At 46.2% G+C, this 5,909-nt stretch overlaps 1 long non-coding RNA gene across 1 annotated transcript; it reads right to left on the bottom strand.

The window, feature by feature from the left end:
- On the bottom strand, window positions 649-3,903 carry LOC110396721. The gene is made up of 3 exons (XR_002437205.1): window positions 3,444-3,903; window positions 2,835-3,028; window positions 649-1,547 (listed from the first exon to the last, which is right to left on the bottom strand). It is a non-coding gene; the product is annotated as an uncharacterized LOC110396721 (long non-coding RNA).

Raw genomic sequence — 5,909 nt, 5'->3', positions numbered from 1 at the left:
GGAGTGTTTTGGTTGTGAAACCAGTAGGTAAGTGTAGGATGGGAGAAACCATCTTAATTCCCTTCATGTTCTCTTGAAATATTTTGTTCCCGGTTTTTCCTCTCTGTTACACTTAGGCACTGTTTAACACCATTTACAGTCTGCATACTGCTATGGTGCGTATGCCCTCACCTTCATCAAAGGGCGAGCTTCCCACTGAAGTTATACCCCCTATTTGTATGAAAACCCTCTTGGCCGCAGCATGCTGAAAGTTGCTGAACATCCTTCCAGTGCTGCAAAGCCTCAGCTTTCATTTACTTTGATGTAAGTGGCTGACGCACTACATATCGTAGGATGTTCTCCTGCTGGGTCTATGCAAAAAAGAGCTCGAGTAATTATTAAAATCTTAATTTCAGCTGTCAGTAATAATTTCAGTTCTGCTTGTCAAAGGGAGCCAGAGCCACGTGTCTGGCAGCAGGCTTTGGGCTCCAGGTACCTTCGTATGTAAACTCAGCTGAAAAAGTGCACAGGAAAAGCAAGCCATCATCCAACCCTTGTGCAAAGCAGCCTTCATTTTGGCAGAAATACATCGGATGTATCATGTGTATCAATCCAGAACTCAACAGTGCATAACATGAGCTTCTATTATTATTTATGTATTTTTTGCACACGTATACAGATAATATACTTTGAGGTATTCGGGATGAACAATGAACTTTAACATGTTGGTGAAAAAAGCACCACAAAACAGTCTGGCTAGCAAATACCACCGAGGCATTCAGAGCTTAATTATATTCTTAGTCAATTCTGATTTACATTTAAATTACAAATTACATTTTGCTAACATTAATTTACAATGCTGCTTTAAAAAAATACATATTCCACTGTACATGAATAATAATTGCAAGCAGTCGGATCATGCTGTATTGCTATGATACCTTGGTAGCGGGTGCTGAATACTAATATTTCTAGGAAGTTTTTTTCCCTGAGTGTGGCGATTCTCCATGCACAAGCCTTGCACATTGTCATGCAGCCAGCCAGCCGCCGTGCAGCCGGTTGCCATAGGATTTGCAGAACGATCTGCCTGCACATGCATTTTTTAGGAGACTGCAGCATAGCTGCATGAAAAAAGGCTCTGAAACATGTACGCTCATTCCAGGGCCAGAACAAGGAGCTTTCTATGAATCACTGCAGTCTGTGAGCATGCTAAATGCCAAGAACTGAGTGGGATCAGTTCAAGCCAGTATGTGGCTGGGAGTTTTTCGAGGAACAGCGGGAAGGGAGCAGGAGGGTTGGTGCAGCCCAGGCAGGGTGAGCTCTGCTCACGTCCCTCTGTGTTAAATTCACCCAATGCTGCTCTGTGTTGCCCTGGTCATGTTACACACCGCAGGTCAGCTCCCATTACTTCACCTGTGGGCCGTGTCCCTGGCTTGTGCATGACACCTGGGATGCGGCGTAGCTTGGGCTGGTGGGAACCAGAGCAAGGCTGGTGTGCAGCATTGTTCAGATTGAGAAAACGTCAGTCTTGACATTCAGAGCCATCCTCCATAAAAAAAATCCACGCTCTTCTGCAAGAGAAAAGGCCGTCTGTGAAAACAAAGCACAGAATAAAGCAGAGCCACAGTCACTCTCACTTACTCACAAGAAGCGGTGCTGATAAATGACTAATAGGCATGACTGTTCATAAAGCTGAATTCATCTTTAATTTCCTCTCTCAGAAACTTTTCAGGATCATGAGCAACATCATTTCAACTTTACTTTCCCTGGAAGCTCCTTTTTGATGGGAGAAGAGTCGCCTTGTAAACGTTGTAACAAATTCACCGGGACTGTATCACACTCCAGTTATTTCCCCTTGGCTCCCTGAGACAGTTTGCTGCAGAAAGGATTCATTTGCAATGTGTGCTTGAAACACTTCAAGGAAAACGCTCAAAACAGAGGGCCTGCCTACTTTTCAAATCCTTTTCCTTCCCATTACAAGTGAGGGAGAAAAATAAGTGTTAGCAGCTTCCCAGGGATAAACCAACAGCACATCTTGGACGCAGCTAGCCAAGAAAACAGCTCCAAGAAGGACTATAACTTTGCATACATAAGGTATCGTACAGTGAATTTGCTCAGATGTTTAAATTAGTTAAATCAAATATTTTTATACTTTTTCATTTTTCAATTAAACAACTGCTTTTCCAGTAAAAAAATAACATCTTTCACTGCAGAATGTCATACTATCTTTGCAGGGATATGAATGGCATTCCCATGAGCACAATAAACCTTGCATTTGTAGTTGTAGTTCTCATAATGGAATTACTTTTTAAAGCCTTTTTCTGCTCCTTAAAACCCTGTTACTAATAGGTTAGTGCACGATGTTCCAAGACGGATGGAGGAGGGACCCTTTGGTCCCTTAATGGTAACAATCCCTTAATGGTAACAATTCCTTTTGCTTTGGTCTGGCTGTCCAGCCCTGTGATTCAGGAGGAGGATCTAAGATTACTCATCTATCACTAATGCGATGGCTCTAATGGTCGTGTGTGCGAAGCGATACTAATGTGAAGCCAGGGGAAGCTGGAGATCAGTGTCAGCACTGCTGCTGACTGACAGAGGCTCTTGGTTGCCTGGGAATGTGCAAGGAGCAGCCCCCACACTCCCACACTGCCTTGTGGAGGTGGAGCCCCACTGCTGCTTTTAGCACTCTCCTTGTGTGTGTGCAGCCCTAAAGAGCATGGGGTGAGCCTAGGTCTGGCCTCATTGCTCCAATTTGGTGCCTCCAGGCTGTGTGCAACCTCAGCCTTGGCCTCCACCCCTCATCCCATGCAAGCCCCAGCACCCCCACCCCCCTGGTTAGTGCGGGACAGGCATCCTACCTCCTCATGGACACTTCTATTCATGCTTGTGCCTAACAGCGAGCTTCAAACATTGACACCCAGGTCTCCCTAACATCTGAAGTGCCGTGCAGGTGTTGGTAGAGATCCATAAGTGTCAGCCTCTGCATACTGTAGTTCAGCTGTCTCTCATGGTTCTGGACCTGGCAAAGCCCTTGACTTCTTCACCTACAAATCTTACAGGAACAGAAACAAGGCAGAATATCTTTAGGCTTGAGTAGGTTGGGGACACTTATTTACAGCTTTACTTTTCAAACAGATCATTGTCCTTTAAAGATGTGGTCCCACTATATCCCCAAACATCAACTGTGCTCACACTGTCAGCCAACACACCTCCACTTTATGAGCTGTGTCATCATATTTGCCTTTTACGATTTCTACTGTGCAAAGTTACCCTTTTTGAGTAGAGAGGAAGACTTCTGATTGAATATTTGCTTGTGCTGTGTTTGGATTTGGGAAGCAAAGACAAGCCATACACCAACCCCTCCCACTGACATCCTCCCATGGGCCTGCCCAGCTGGGACAAGCAGCTCCTGGAGGTTTGGTTGGCACCTGTGCTTAGACCCATTGATTTTTAAATGCCATGTTTACCCCTCTGAACATCCGTGCTTTCATTTCTTCTTCAATTTGTTAACTTCTTCACTACAATCTCTGCATCACCTGGATGCTGCCTTCACGTGTGTGGAAGGAGATGCCCCTTCTGTGGAAGTGTTCAAGTCCATGTTGGATGGGGCTTTGGGCATCCATCTCTAGTGGAAGGTGTCTCTGCCTGGATGGTCCTGAAGATTCCTTCCAACTCAAACCATTCTATGATTCTATGATTCCATGGTTCTATGGTGCTATGACTATGAGATGAGCACTCCTGGTCCCGAGCAGCACTGCACGCAGTCTCCCTCCCACACTGTGTGCCCAAAGGCCCACTAAGATGTCTGCAACACGGCATCCCACCAGCTTCTCTCCCCTTCCAGCTTCCCAAGGGCGAGTATCAGTGACACCAGACCCATCCTTTGCATGACTGTTGACATCTATCAGGTCGTATATCAAAAGTGCACACTCACAACTTTGGTGTCTAACACATAAAAGCTTTTTGATAACTAAAATGCATCAGTTTTGACACCATGTCCGTTCTCTACACCTTCATCAGCCCGCATCAAGTGCAGCTGGGTCTCCCAGCCCCCCACCTCTCTCTCCTTCCCCCTGAGATGATTGTCTCAGGCCTCACACCTGTCGCCAAAGCAACTAACCACTGTGCTGGGAGCGATGCTGCCGTTCCAGCCGCCCACGCCATGCCTCCCATTGCACTGTTCTCCATTGCCATAGAAACAGGCCTCCCCTGCGGTCCCAGTGAGCCTGACCTGCTATCGGCTTTATCAATCTGTATGTGTTATTCCCAGAGCAGAGGCCAGCTTCTAATAATAGAAACACCTTGTAGGATGTATTCCACGCTGTGTCCAAGCCATTCTCTTCTATGTGTGTGTGAGCACGGAAGGGACGGGTTTGGGTTTTTTTCCCTCGGTTCTGGCAACAAGAACATAAGTTTACATCTTGTCACCACTTGCATGAAAAAGATTTTCGATCTATGCAGAAGCTGAAATGTTGGTTACGGAGTCTTTTTAGTATGCAATGCTTTCTGTCTATGAAATTGCCTTTACAGCCTCATCACATCATCTCTCAGTCTTTATCATAAACCAAACCGTCTGAACCGCTCATGGATTAGGACTTTTTTCCAGGCCTTCATACCATTCCTGGGGCTCTTCTCATCACCCCTTCTCATGTTCAGGACCAATTTCAGCCTTTCAGCCAGGGGGTCCTTGGGTTTCTCTTTTTTTTCACATCTCACTCCTGTCTGGTAAACTGAAAGCAGAAGGTTCCCACTTTTTGGATTTTGTCTCTGTGATGGAAAGCTTCCCGTGACAATGGATGAAATCACAGGGCACCACTTTTGTTTGGAGTCCCTGTGCTGATCTTCACTCTTCACCTGCCATGAATCTCTCCCCTGGGTGCTCTTCAGCACCACTTGTCTTCATGTACTCCAATCACATCTCAACAGCTTCTGCAGCATTGAGGCACAGATGCAAATCCCTGGCAAGAGGTTTCAGGAATCCTGTTCTGCTGCTGTGCTGAATGCTGTCCCGCCCCACACGGAGCACAACTTTCTCATGTAAATGCTCACACACATGAGCTTATTACCCATTTTCTGCAGGCATTTTCTCGCACACCAAAACGTTCATGGGAGCACAGAACAAAACGTCAGGGACTCTGGCCAAACCTATGTCTCTCTTTAATTCCAATGGGCAGTCCGAGAAACGCTTGGCAGAGTTCAGCCAGCTCTATTTTTAATATTGTGTTTACATGTGTAATGACCATGTGCACATAATAGCTGTCCCCTCCCTGCTCCACCCAGCACTTTCCAGTATTGCTCACTATAGCTTAAAGCAGACATGCCTCGTGGCCATTCCTGAATTTGTGGTGGCATAATCCAGGGAAAACACCTTGGCCATTATATATGCAAATGTGCCAGCTATCAAGAACATTATTTTAATAGATTTTTCCAGATAATTTGACCTGTTTGTCCCACTCCCTGTCCCAGAGACCCATTTAGGCTGGGACACTGGGTAGTGGGAGACACCCAGAGGGAGGTGGAGACCTCAGCAGTAAGCATGCTCTACTTCGTGCTGGACACCCAGACTCAGGCAGTAGGGGCACTGCCACACCACCAGCGTGCAGCCAGCCAGCGTGACCAGCAACCCCTGGCAGATATCTCCATCTCTGCAGAACTCTTTTCAGACCTGCTCCTGCACAGCTCTTACAGATGCAGCAGTCAGTGCTGTGTATAGATAGAAGCTATCAAACAAGCACAGCACAAGCTGCCTTAACAGCAGCAGAAAATTATACACAAGCAAAACCATGGGCTCCTGCGCTGTACAAAGCATTCATTGAAAAGCCAGCAGGGTGTGATGAAAAGCGGGATTTAGTGTTGCTAGGGATGTCTGCAGCAACAACACTTTCCAAACCCGTATCTGCAAACTTTGGTGGGAACATTATTCATTGAGTTGT

The sequence above is a fragment of the Numida meleagris genome, chromosome 3 (genome assembly GCF_002078875.1).
Source record: "Numida meleagris isolate 19003 breed g44 Domestic line chromosome 3, NumMel1.0, whole genome shotgun sequence".
In the NCBI taxonomy this organism is placed as follows: Eukaryota; Metazoa; Chordata; class Aves; order Galliformes; family Numididae; genus Numida; species Numida meleagris.
Note: the sequence above shows the minus strand (reverse complement) of the source record. Positions and strands in the feature narration are given on the sequence as shown.